The following is a 14,664-nucleotide window of genomic DNA, read 5'->3' as shown; positions in this document are numbered from 1 at the left end:
GCCACCAAATTATATTATGGCCATGATAGTTTTGTTTGTAATGACTAGTTATCAGATAGAGGTTATCCTCCTGGCCTATGCTATTTCCATTTTTGTTATTCTCTTTCTTGTCTCTGCGTAGTCTAAGAAGACCAACTCTGAGATCCTAAGTGAATTCGGTCTCTCTTTTTAAACTAATAACTTTGATGTTGATCTTTTACTTCTTCCTAGGTTTATATATTTCCATAATGTTTAAGTATAATTTTCAATAGGTGGAGCAGAGATAAAGGGCAAAAAGGCAATTCTTGCCTGGAGTTATCCTTTAACTATAAGCTGTAATCTATGACTCCTTCAATGAGTTTCTCTAATCCTTATAAACACCTACTTTCTTGTCTCTTGAGAAAATTCTTTGAATAGCTACTTAGTTTTTTAAAGAGGTTAGGAGATAAAGTATGAATTCACTTGAACTGAAAATGCACTCTGCCATTTGGCTCATCAAAGGGGGTGCCATAGTTTTCCTCTCATGCTTTTTTCTTGGCTACCACCGTACCTGAAGGACTTAAGATGGTCATAAAGAATTAAGTCTTAGAATGGCTAGAGAAGACACGTTTAATCAGGAGCCAGGGTACCATACCTGTCCAGTATGGGCCTAGCACTGCTAGGGACTTTATATACATCATCTTACAAACTTTCCCAACACCAGATGACAGCTGTCAGGTTTCTAAGTTTAGAATGGTTAACTAACGTTCCCAAGATCTTAGTGATAGAACATGAATCAGAATTCAGGATAGGTTCAAAGCTCTTTGTCCTTGTGATGGTTAATTTTATGCAGCAACTTGACTGGCCATGGGGTACCCAGATCAGCTCTCCTGGGTCTGTAGCTTGCTAGGTGAAGATCATGGAATTTCTCAACCTTCATAATTGTGTAAGTCAATTTCTTCTAATAAATCTTTTTCTCTCTTTGTACAAATATGTCTATTTTTCTTGTTTCTCTGGAGAACCCTGACCACCACAGCCCCTTACATGTCAGCTCTATTATTGTTCTCATTCTACATTTGATTGTGTGTCAATCCTTTTGATTTCTGTCCATCTTTTTGCTCCATTTATAAGAGTTGAGAGTCATAAATGGAAATTAATTATAATGAACATAAGTTTTGAAATGTCAGGTAAATTTATTAATTTATGTAAAGCCCTTAGAACACTGCCAGAGATACACCAATAAACAAGAGTTTGCTTTTAAAATTATTTTTGTTCCCTTTGTACCCTAACACCAAGCACATGTGTTGAAAAGACCAGGCACTAAATACGTATTTGTTAAATAAATAAGAAGAAACAATTTGAGGACATATTATTAGTGAGGCATGTTTCATGTTCGTTTAGTTAAAATCTCTGCCACCATCTGTAATATAGGGAAAAAAGCCTTTATATGCTAGTATTTTTAAGTTTACAGAACTCACGTTTCCATTCTCTAAAAATAGTCTTCAATTGCAGTTTGCCTCTTGCCACATTAAGATAGGCTCCCCACATCACACCACATTATAGCAACTTTGCCGCTTCCTATTTTCATTGTACAGACTTCCAATGATTTTGGAATCCAAATCTTATGTCAATATTTTCATACATGAGTACAGATGGAGCCTGTCATCTCAATAGAGATTCAGAATAATTCAGTGGAGAAAAACTTGGCTTAGGAGTCAGAAGGTGGAGTATGTGTGTTTGAGTCTTAATTCCACAACTTTCTAATTATGTTGTTATCCTAAAAAACAGGAATGGCAACATCTACTCCATGGGCTGGTTGTGAGGGACGAATGAATTAATTAGAAACAAATACTTTGTTAACTGTAAAGAATTATATTATTATAAATATTAATAATTCTAATATATATGTAATTTTCTGCAATACAGGTAGAATATGTTGTATTAAACATCAAAGTTGTTCATAACCACTGCAATGCATTGTGGCTCACCTGAGTATCTTAAAATTCAGCTCTTACCATTAATAACTATAATAGGCCACGTGATATTTTCTTTAACTATTTTCAAATCTCTAGGGGTGTTAGCATGTACACTTACTAAAAGACAGTTCCCAAGCTAGAATGGGATGATTTTTAGTTTCGAAAACATGATGGCCAAAGATTGCTGGTCCCTAAAATATATTCTGAGAAATTATTTGCTGAACCATTTTACCTTGCTAAAGCCATGAATCATATTATCTTGTTGCTAATACGTTTACAAATTGGTTGAAGGATATGTTGATCATTTGCAAAATTTAGAACTTTGATGAAGAACAAGTGGGTTTACATATTGAATCTAATTTGCCTTAGTGAAATTGATTGAATGGATTTTTATGTCAAACACAGAGATTAAAAAAAATATAGCACAGATCCATTAGTTGATGCTGCTCATACATACTCATAACAAAGTTTCAACTGAGAAAAAATTCTATCTAAAATTGACTTTTTTTTTTTTTTTTTTTTTGAGGCTGAATTTCACTCTTGTCGCCCAGGCTGGAGTGCGATTGCACCATCTTGACTCACTGCAACCTCTGCCTCTCGGGTTAAAGCAATTCTCCTGCCTCAGCCTCCCAAGTAGCTGGGATTACAGGTGTCTGCCACTATATCTGGGTAATTTTTTTGTATTTTTAGTAGAGGCTGGGTTTCACCATGTTGGCCAGGCTGGTCTCAAACTCCTGACCTCAGGTGATCCATCCACCTCAGCCTCAAAAAAGTGTTGGGATTACAGGTGTGAGCCACTGCACCCAGCCAGTGGACTGGTTTTATGAATCTTAGAAACCAGCACAAAGTTAATATCTAAACTGTTGGCCTCATTTAAAAGATCTTAAAGTACTTCTCACAATAGACACACACTGCTGCTTTATAAAGGGCATGTTTACCACTATGATTTCTTGTAAAAGGAGCAAAGTGTTTTAATCAGAGCAACCAAGCCACATAATATCCTAATTTTTCCATTTGTTTCCATTTAAAACATTTAATAGCTGAATAGCTATTAAAATAAAATGTATAGTATATCATGCAATGTAGACAAACTTAAGCAAGAATTGGCCCAAACAATTCAAGTTATATAACAAAGCAGCTTAAGCTGAATTTTTATTTATGTTTTTAAACATTTATTTCAGGTTCATGGGTACCTGTGTAGGAAAATAGTGTATCATGGGGATCTGATGTACAGATTATTCTGTCACCCATGTAATAAGCATAGTGCCCAATAGGTAGTTTTTTGATTCTCTCTCTCCTCCTGCCCTTCTCACTCAAGTGGGTCCTGGTGCCTGCTGTTCCTTTCTTTGTGTCCATGTATTCTTAATGTTTAGCTCTCACTTACAAGTGAGAACATGCCATATTTGGTTTTTCATTCCTATGTTAGTTCATTTAGGATAATGGCCTCCAGCTCTATCTGTGTTGCTGCAAAGGATATGATCTGGTTCTTTTGTATGGCTGCATAGTATTCCATGGCATAGATGTACCACATTTTCTTTATCCTGCCTACTGTTGATGGGCATGTAGGTTGATTTCAAATCTTTCATATTGTGAATAGTGCTGCAATGAACATACATGTGCATGTATCTTTATGGTAGAAAGATTTATATTCCTTTGAGAATATACCCAGTAATAGCATTGCTGGGTTGAATGGTAGTTCTGTTTTTAGTTCCTTGAGAAATCACCAAACTGCTTTCCACAATGGCTGAACTAATTTACATTCCCATGAGCAATGTATAAGTTTTCCCTTTTCCCCATAACCCTGCCAGCATCTGTTGTTTTTTCACTTTTTAATCATAGCCATTCTGACTGGTATGAGATGGTATCTCAGTGTGGTTTTGATTTGCATTTCTCTGATTATTAGTGATGTTAAATATTTTTTAATATGCTTGTTGGACATGTGTATGTCAGATTAAGCTGAATTTTTATGTGGGAAAGAGTGGTTGAAATAAATTAGAAATTTTTTGTCTTTCCACCTGCTTCTCTGGGTAAAAGCATCTGTGGCCTTTTTATAATTGTTAAAGGAATGATTGGTTTGTACATCTGCATAATAAAGAAAAATGCACATCAGACTATGCTTTCACATAAATGATAAGAATTTTCGGGAACAAAGCTAGTTTTCTGCACTTGGGTAAGATGAACCATGGATAAGAGCCATGGATAATAGGATCCTGTTAAATATGCTTGATACAGTGCTTGGGACAAAGTAAGAGCTTGCCACATGTTAGTTCCTCTCTTTGCCCATTTTCTCCTGCTTTTTGAGAATTGAGTCCCATATTTTTCTTCTACATACGGTTAACAGTCATTTAAACTAAATTATCACTAAAATTTATTTTTTGTCCAGAGCATTTATGTGAAACTGGGCCTCAAAATTTTCCTGTTTTACAACATCTTGTAGTTTCTTCTGAGATGGCTTTGTTTTCATGTTACACACTTCTGCTACGTCTGGCATGGATTGAATTTATAGACACTATTCCAGCACATTGAAGAAAATATCAAAGTTTAAAATATGTTACTATATATATAGTTAAAAAGTACTAAAACTCCATTTTAGTTAGTCTTTTTTTTTTTTTTGAGAGACCGAGTCTTGCACTGTTGCCAGGTGCCAGGCTGGAGTGCAGTGGCGTGATCTCGGCTCACTGCAACCTCCACCTCCTGGGTTCAAGCAATTCTCCTGCCTCAGCCTCCCAAGTAGCTGGGACTATAGGCACGCACCACCATGCCCAGCTTTTTTTTTTTTTTTTGTATTTTTTAGTAGAGACAGGGTTTCACCATGTTGGCCAGGATGGTCTTGATCTCCTGACCTTGTGATCCACCCACCTAGGCCTCTCAAAGTGCTGGGATTACATAGTTAGTCTTTTTTACTCAAAATACAAAATCAAATTTAAAGACTCCCTGGACGTAAAAGACAAACTAACAGTTTTTGGACACTTTTGTTTTATATTTCCCTTTAAAAACAGAACTAACAATTTTAAAATGGAGTGAAGATGACTCAATTAGTAAAGTTAATAAATTTAATATATTATGGAGGTGAAGAGTAAAATTGGTTCTGAATTTCGTGGCTCAACACCTAACTGTCTGAGTAACCCATTAAGGTTGAAATTATCCTATCATAGAACACCCAGCTCTTACATCCGGAACAACATGCAGCCGAGGACAGGGAATGTTGTTGAAAAAACTACACAACTCTGCTTCATTTAAAGCTTATGATCACTGATCTCAAATGGGCCAAGAAGTCTGATATTTCTCTAATAAATTTACGTTTGTATTCTCACATGATTATTTTACATTTTCTTCTCTCCTTAAATCTCTCATGTTCTTTTCCTTTCTCTCTCAGCTGATGAATTCATCTCATGCTTCACTGAGAAAGAAGTGGCCCCAGATAAGAATTATATCATCTTTCCAAGGGCAAATATGTCAACTTCTCAGCATCTGTGCCTATGTATCATAGTTTCTCTTCTTTGACAGTGGAAAATTGTCCCTGCTCTTATCTCAACTCTTATCCTCCACTAGGACTCCAACCTGTCTCACCTATATGAAGACTAAAAGCCAAAAATTAATGTTCTCTTTCCTTTCACAAAATTCTCCCTCTCTTCTCTCATTCTCATGCCTTTCCCCGTATTTCTTCCCTCCCATATTATGAAACTTCTCAAAATGTTGTTTGCATTTGTTGCCTCTTCAGTAGCTTCCTATTTTCTTCTCAACTCAATTTTCTTTAGTTTTCATTCTCGTGACGCCGCTGAAATTATTACTGATGATGTGTTCAACATTCTCACTTGTTCATCTAACAGGTATCTCAAACACATCCACACATATATCCTTATATATGAACAATGCCAAAATATTTCCTATGTCCCCCATGTGAAACATGTTGCTTAAATGTTGCCTGGCTATTCTAGTGAGTTTTTATTTTTAATTGAGGTATAATTCATAAACAGTAAAATGTACAAATTTTAGCTGTATAGCTTGATATTTACCTTCACATACATATTTGTAAGCACCTTCTAGTCCAAGATGCAGAACACTGTCATCCACCTGGAAACTGCCCTTGTGCCTCTTTTCCTGTCAACATTTCTACACGTACTATTTTCTGACTTATGTCATGATGCGCTAGCCTCGTCCTGAGCATCATATAAATAGAATAATACAATGTCTACTCTTTGTGCCAGGTATGATTTGTTGAAGATTGTATTTTTTATTTCTGAAGAAGCTTTCAGGAATTCAAATCCTGAACAGCTGGGAATGAACTGGAAGATGGAAATCTAAAATGCAAAGTTTTTACACTGTCGGTGGGAAGTTCAAACATTGTGGAAGACAGAATGGCAATTCCTCAAGGATCTAGAACCAGAAATACCACTCAACCAAGCAACTCCATTACTGGGTATATACCCAAGGGCATATAAATCATTCTACTATAAAGACACATGCACATGTATGTTTACTGAGGCACTATTTACAATAGCAAAGTCATGGAACCAACCCAAATGCCCACCCATGATAGACTGGATAAAGAAAATGTGGTACATATACACTATGGAATACAATGAAACCAAAAAAGGGAATGAAACCATGTCCTTCACAGGGACATGGATGGAGCTGGAAGTCATCATTCTCAGCAAACTAACACAGGAACGGAAAACCAAACACCACATGTTCTCACTCAAAAGTGGGTGTTGAACAATTAGAACACATGGTCACAGGGAGGGGAACATAACACATTAGTGTTTGCTGGGGGTCAGGGGCGAGGGTAGGAAACTTAGAGGACAGGTCAATAGGTGCAGAAAACCACCACAGCACATGTATACCTATGAAAGAAACCTGTACTTTCTACACATGTATCCCAGAACTTAAAGTAAAATTTAAAAAAAAATACAAATGCAAAGGTACTGGCTTCTTCATGCAGACGACTGTTTTGTGGTTTGTTGTTAGATTGTGGATTCTTTCCACCAACTACTGAGTTTATCTTCAAGAAGCAAGTACACAACATGACATTTCTGGATTTCATGCTTGGAACTCTGAATTAATACATTTTTAATTATGCATCTAAATTTAAAAGATAATTTCAAATCAGTGCTTTCTTACCATGCTTCATCATTTTATGTCTTAGGTCTCATTTCTTCAATATCGGATAACAACATCATCTATTTCATTCATTAAGATTCCTTAAAAAAAAGAGATTTTATTTTTGAGTTGGCTATTAAAGTAATTAAAATTAGCCTTTTCTTTGAAAAAATACCACAACTAGTATTTTTGAAATCTATCCTCACTAATGCATGTATCAGTGGTTCCTTTTTGATGCCAATAGATTTTTATCACACGAATGTTCCATCACTGGTTTATACCTTTTCCTCCTGGTGGGCACTTTTCTATTTAATTGATTTCTAATGTTATCTTTGCCATTGTTTTTTTAAATTTTTTTTCTTTTTTTTTTGAGATGGAGTCTAGCACTGTTGCCTGGGCTGGAGTGCAGTAGTGCAGTCTTGGCTCACTGCAACCTCCACCTCCCAGATTCAAGTCATTCTCCAGCCTCAGCCTTGCAAGTAGCTGGGAATATAAGTGTGCACCAACACATCTGGCTAACTTTTTTTTATTTTGGTAGACACGTTGTTTCATCATGTTGTGCAGAGTGGTCTTGAACTCCTGAGCTCAGGCAATCTGCACACCTTGGCTTCCCAAAGTGCTAGGATTACAAGCCTGAGTTGCTGCTCCTAGCCTAAAATGCAATATTTCTTATATTTTAGTATTTTCTGAATTGGGATGTGTCTTAAAAATTTTTATGGTTAAAAACATCATGTCTTTAACTGAAAATATCTGTTTTTTTCTTGGTAGTACACTGGGTTTTAGAATCAACAGTATGTTGGATTTGATGAAATACAGTAACTTTTAAGAAATTACTTTCCAAACAGATTTTAATTTGTTACACTTGATACCTGCTTAAGAAAATATGTATTCTCAGTTTCATCAGGATATTTTGGATGTACTGAAGTAGAAAAAAATTTTAGGCCAGGTACTGTGGCTCATGCTTGTAATCTCAGCACTTTGGGAGGCCAAGGGGGGAGGATCCTGGAGGCTAGGAGTTCAAGACAAACCTGGACAACATCAAAAGACCCCATAAAAATAAAAAAGAAAAAGGCAGCATGGTCCAGTGAGGCCTGTGGGTGCCCATGTCCCCCCCAGCTCCCCCAGCATCTTTCAGCTCCCCAGCATCATTTCCCCTGACAGCCTGCTCTGCAGTGGTCTGCTCCGGTTGCCCCCTCTGGATTCAGGTTACAGACAGAAGGCTGCCTGTTCTCTGTCCTTTGTTGTGAACCCCACAGGTCCCAGTTACTGCAGTGACCACCAGAGCAGCCTTGGCACTGTGGAGGAGCCCCAGGCTACCCCTCAGCCATACTTGAGGCTCCTTCTGGAGATGCAACACAGGGTTGTAGCAGCACTGCGCTAAAGTTTGGGAGCAGATTCTAATTCTTATGGTTTTCCATGGGAATGGGTGATATGGGCAGCTATTTTTTGATTTATTGCTGTTCTCTTTTTTTTGTGGAGAGGTTTTAGATCAGTTAGGAGTCAGCTTTATTCGGGAAGAGAGAAAGAGCTTGCTGAAACACTTTCTACACTAATTCAAGAAAAATGTAAACTACTGGAAAAACTGAGTATTATTCAAAAAGAGTATGAAGGCCATGAAGTAGAGTCATCTTTAAAGGATGCTAGCTTTGAGAAGGAGGCAACAGAAGCACAAAGCTTGGAGGCAACCTGTGCAAAGCTGAACAGGTCCAATGTGGAACTTGAGGAAGAAATACTATGTCTAGTAAAAGAGTTAAAAGAGAGAAATTGAAACAGTTGGAACAAAATGAACCGATGGCGGATATTTCAAAAAGGATACAGTCTCTAGAAGATGAGTCAAAATCCCTCAAATCACCAGTAGCTGAAGCCAAAATGACCTTCAAGACTTTATTTCCAATGAAATGAGAACCACTGAAGACAGCAATAAAAGATGCTTTGGATGAAAATTCTCAGCTTCGGGAAAGCCAGAAACAGCTTTTGCAAGAAACTGAAGTTTGGAAAGAACAAGTGAGTGAACTTAATAAACAGAAAATAACATTGGAAGACTCCAAAGTACACGCAGAACAAGTTCTCAGTACTAAAGACAATCACATCAAGACTCTGACTAAACACTTGCTGAAGATGAAAGATTGGGCAGCTATGCTTGGAGAAGACAAAATGGATGAAGGTAACTTGGAGTCAGAAATGAACAGTGAATCAGAAAATGGTGTGTACTTAGATCATCCTCCAAACAGAGCTTTGAAGAAACTGATTCATGCTGCTAAGTTCAATGCTTCTTTTAAAAGCTTAGAAGGAGAAAGATCCCAAATTTATATTCAGTGATCTGAAGTTGATAAAATGAAGGAAGAGCTTACTGAATGTATTAAAAATCTTGAGATTGAACTTGCATCTTTGCAGTCAGAAAACACACATTTTGAAAGTGAGAATCAGAAGCTTCAACAGAAACTTCAAGTAATAACCGAATTATATCAAGAAAATGAAATGAAACTTTACAGGAAATTAACAACAGAGGAAAATTGCCGTTTAGAGAGAGAAGAGAAACTTTCTAAGGTAGACTAAAGGATCAGCCATGCTACAACCAAGCTGGAGACCTATAGAAAGAGAGCCAAAGATCTTGAAGAAGAGTTGGAGAGAACAATGCATTATTATTAAAAGCACAGTATTTCCAATGAGAACAATGTACATGGTAATTGGTTTGCAGCTTGAACTGCTGAAAAAAATCTCAATAATTTAAGGAAAGAAAATGCTCACACAGAGAAAAATTAACTGAACTACTGCTTAAATTTGAACTTTTAGAAAAAAATATGCATGCAGTGGATGTTCCAAATACACCATTTGGCAGAGAACCTTCCTCATATGGCTTCTCACCACTGGGTCTGCCTTCATATGAAATGAGAGCTTTTCTGTCTCCTCGCAACTTCATTGGAGGCTCTACCCAGACTCTCACCTTTGCTCACAAAGAGAGAAGGAAGCGGCTCAAGACGCCCAGGGAATCCACTGGACCATCAGATTACCAACGAAAGAGGAGAATCAAGCTCTGATATGTTAACTGATTCTCACAGGGGTCCTTCTGACACTGGGCCCCTGTCACCTCTGTGGGAAAGGGAGCTTCTGGAGATGATTTTCCACCAAGGCGTTTCCCAGGTCCATCACATGCTCCAGTTGCAAGTATGCTTGTTTTTTTTAAAGCTCAATGTGTTTTATTAATCAGAGATGTTAATTTTACTATCTGTTCATGTAATAACACAGTGGAGGAAAATCTTTTCTAGCATTCTGTGAGTGTACCATTACTTTTCTGAATTGGGAAGGCAGCCGGCCGTAAGTGGAATATAATGACGTTTCAACTTGATTCATCTTAATAATACAGAATTATTTCTGTATTTTGGTAGTCAAGAAAATACTTGAATTTTTTCAGGTCTTATAAAACTAAAATTATCTGTATCTTTTTTGGTCGCAACTTGTTATTCTGGCCATTAGTTAAAATAATTAAAATTTATATTCTAGCATTAAAATCACTGGTTATATTTTTTAAAGTCTTTTTCACAAGTAGTTCTGATGTAGTTATTCTTATATAAAACTTAAAATGTACTTATTACATTAGACCTAATTGTTGGACTTACTGAATTCTTTTAAAGCTTCACATAAGAAAAGGGAGTAATATATTGTTTTTATATTCATACTTTACCATTTTGAGCTATAGGTTCTGCAGAATAAATATGTTGCTAGCAAATACTAAGCTTTGCCTATGAATGTCTCATCTAGTCATTCCTTCCCTTGTTTCTCCTCTCTTTTTAAAGTTTAAAGTGAATTAAAATGAATTTTGTTTGGGGGAATTTGAAGGTGGTCTTTGATATAACTGGATATGTTTTAGTATAACATCAAATCAGAATTGAGAATCACTGATGTGAATTTTAAGTTTGGTGAAAATTGTATTATATGAAAATGTTCTTTGAGAAGGACTCTTGATAATGAAAGAAAAATAATTTTTCCAGTAAGTTTCATATATTTTGAAATAATTCCTCTTTTTTAAAAGAGGTGTTAAGGTAGGACAAAAATTACATTAAAAATTGATGATATTTCCTTTAATCATCTGTATTTGGAGAGATACATTTTTCTCAATGTTGTAAAAATTAGTTTGTTAGATCAAGTAATTATTCTGGTGTCAATTTTAAAATAAAAGAATAGGTAATGGAAGTTATAAACTTAATGATTTATTAGGGCACAGTGCAAGTTCTCGAAGTTATAAAACATCTTTTACGAATCTCTTTGAACAGTGAGAAATGTGTATCCACCGAGGAATTTCCCTCCTTGCATTCCCCAAGACCTGGATTTTTCCTCCCACATCCACTCCAGAAGTGAGTCCTTCAGGGTTGAGTCCACCTTCAAATGAGCCTGCTACTGAACATCCAGAACCACAGCAAGAAACTTCACAATATTTTTTGCTGTCTTCAAAAATGATTTTGACTGATATTATTTTCAATTTAAAGTCACTGCTGTTACTCTATAACTGTTACTTATATTTACTTTACTTCTACTTTTGCTAAGATGGAAGCTTAATGGCATCATAATTCCAGGCTAGTACTTTGTGAATAAAGAAAATTTAAATATGAATCTTATGAGTAAATTATTTCCATTTTATTTTATTCTAGATAGTATAACTATTTTAATTTGATTAATCCACCAATATATAAACAATAGTGGGAGTTTTATATACGTAATCTTGCAGGTGGGGAGGCTTTGAATTCCAAAGTTTGTGTCTTTATTCCAAGAACTGTATTTACTGTGGTTGTAGACAAATGTGAAAGTAACTTTACGTGGAATTAAATAAATTTTAGTTGATTTAAAGACTTGTTTGGCATTGATAATAAAATCAGCTAGTTTTTCTATTAAAAAAACTCATAGCCTACATAATTTGAACCCTAATGTGAACTATGAGTTTAGTTGATAATAATGTATCAGTATTGGCTCATCAATTGTAACAGATATGCCACACTAATGCCAGATGTTAATAATAGGGAAAACTGTGTATGTGGGTGGGGCAGGAAAAGGGTATATGGGAACTCTATACTTTCAGTTCAGTTCTTCTGCAAATCTCAAAATGCTCTAAAAATTCATTTTAAAAAATGAGATGAAAGAAGAAAAAGTAAATGAAAAAATAAAAATGCCAAGGGAATAAAAATAGAAGAAATATAAATATGTAATTTAAGAAAAAATTTGGTTATAATGTATCAAAATACATGAATCAAGAAGGAAAAGACTAATACAAATACACCAGCAGGAAAATGAGCAACGATATTGATATATTTTTTTAAAAGAACAATAAATGTTCCATAAGACTGTGAGAGAAATGTTCAGTCACATTAATTAAAATTATGTCACATTAATTAAAATTATGAGATTTTATTTTTATCTATTAAATTAGCAAACATTTTTAAGAGATAATAGTAATCACAAGGGGCCAAACAGGCACTTCCACATATGACCAGTGAGGACTGTAAATTGGGATGAGCTTTGGTCAGAAAAAATTTTCCGAAACTTGGAAGGCAAAATATGATTGCATAATTTGTTTTTATGTTAGGGCATTGCCTAACCAGCCTATCTAAGGTGACTTGAATCCTGACTTGTTGCTACTGATTTGCACATTTTACAACTGTAAATTCAGATAATAGCTTGTAGAAAATTGGTAAAATGTTAACATTTTTGTCCAATAGAGATATAATTTCTGTCCTACACAGACAAAAATGATTTCTCCTCTGTAAAGAAGATAGCACCAAAAGTTGTGATTTATCACCCTGCAGGACATTCATCTAATTTAGTAATAATTTATAGTGATTTTAGTATCTTCTTAGATATGTATGTATATATGTATATATTCTGTATATATATTATGTAGTATACATAAAATACAAACTATATGTATATATATTATACACATTATGGGCATATATGATGTATATATGATAGATGTATACATAATACATGTATATATGTATAAATGCATGTGCCTATGTATATACATATAGAAATATGTAAATATTCTATATATGTATATCTGTGTATATACATATATTATGTATATGTATAATATAATGTATATTATGTATATGTACATATAATATGTATATCTATATATGTATATACATATATTATATATACATATATACATACATATCTAAGAAGATACTAAAATCTTATACATATGTATATACATTATATGTATATACATATATAGATATACATATATATACATATATAGATATACATTGTGTGTATGTGTATATATACACACACATAATTTCTTATGTCTCTGAACTTGCTTAGCTCTCCTCCTGGTTTCCTCATTAATGAGTTAAAAACTTGACCTGCACTTACTCTATATTTCTATGAGAATACTTTCTAACATTTTAAAAATTATACATTAGACATTTTATAGGAGTAAACTTGGTCAAATAGGTTAAGTCTTAAAAATGTATGTGCTTTTTAACCTCGCAATTGCATGTCTAAGAATTGATCCTAAGGAGGTAATGAGTACTCAAAGATTTAGCTCTGAGAATGTTTATAGATGTGCCGTGTATAACAATGAAATATCAGAAACAAACGTGCAACGTTAGGGCACTGAGGAACACCTACGTGTGTGTGTATGTGCGTGTGCATGCACATGTGCACGTGTTTGGTTTGGAGTTTTTTTTTTTTAAGAGAGAATCTCATTCTGTCACCCAAGCTGGAGCGCAGTGCTGTGATCATGGCTCACTGCAGCTTCAAAATTCTGGGCTTAAGCAATCCTCCTGCCCCAGCCTCCTGAGTAGCTGGGACTATAGGTGCATGCCATCATGCCCTGCCCCTAAATATTTTAAGAATGGTTGTTCCCAGGTACATAAAATTCATAAGTTTAAAATTTTTTTTATCTTCTTCAGATTTTCTTGTGACACTTTCAAAAGAAAACAGTTTGAAAGTCACCAAGTCTAGTTCTACTGTTCTCATTCTTGTTGACATCTATTGAGGGGCTTAGCCCCTGACTATTATTTTTCCCTCTGTCCCAATTCCTGCTACTATTTTAGGGAATTCAGAGCCCCTAAACAGAACCAATCCAACACTCTGGCTTTTATTCCTGAATTTCCCATTTCCAGTGATCTTTACCTCCTCAGCACTGTTGTAATTCACTCTAAGGCATTTTGATCCTGTTTTCATTCAGAATTAGTCATTGGTCCTCTCTAACACTTTTGTGTTTTTTTCTCTGCTTTGCTTTTAGATGAAAATGCTTTCATTGTTTTTCTGATTTAATAAACAATGTATGTTTACTGGAAAAACTTTTCAGAAAATATAGAAAGATTTGAAAAAGAAAATTAAAACATTGCAGCTTGTGGATTAGCACTCAGCATGTTGGTCACCTTAGAAACATATTGCTAGGAATCTTTTTTTGTTTGCTTCATTTTAATGAGATCTTACTATTCATTTTACTTTTATTATCTGCTTTTTGCTATTGAACAATTTATCTTTCCAAGTCAGTAAATACAGATCTATATTGAAATTATTATGGCTGAAAAATAATTAATTGTACAGCTATAGCTATAATCATTATATTCTAGTGTGTCTCAACTTCAGCACTATTGACATTTTGGGCTGGATAATTCTT

The 14,664-nt window shown here is 35.0% G+C and overlaps 1 pseudogene; it reads left to right on the top strand.

The window, feature by feature from the left end:
* The first annotated feature begins 8,903 nt into the window (after positions 1 to 8,903).
* On the top strand, positions 8,904 to 9,372 carry LOC108593303 (putative cTAGE family member 3; annotated as a pseudogene).
* Positions 9,373 to 14,664: the final 5,292 nt, after the last annotated feature.

This window comes from Callithrix jacchus, chromosome 9, assembly GCF_049354715.1.
Source record: "Callithrix jacchus isolate 240 chromosome 9, calJac240_pri, whole genome shotgun sequence".
Lineage (NCBI taxonomy): Eukaryota > Metazoa > Chordata > Mammalia > Primates > Cebidae > Callithrix > Callithrix jacchus.
This window is presented reverse-complemented; position numbering and strand designations above follow the sequence as displayed.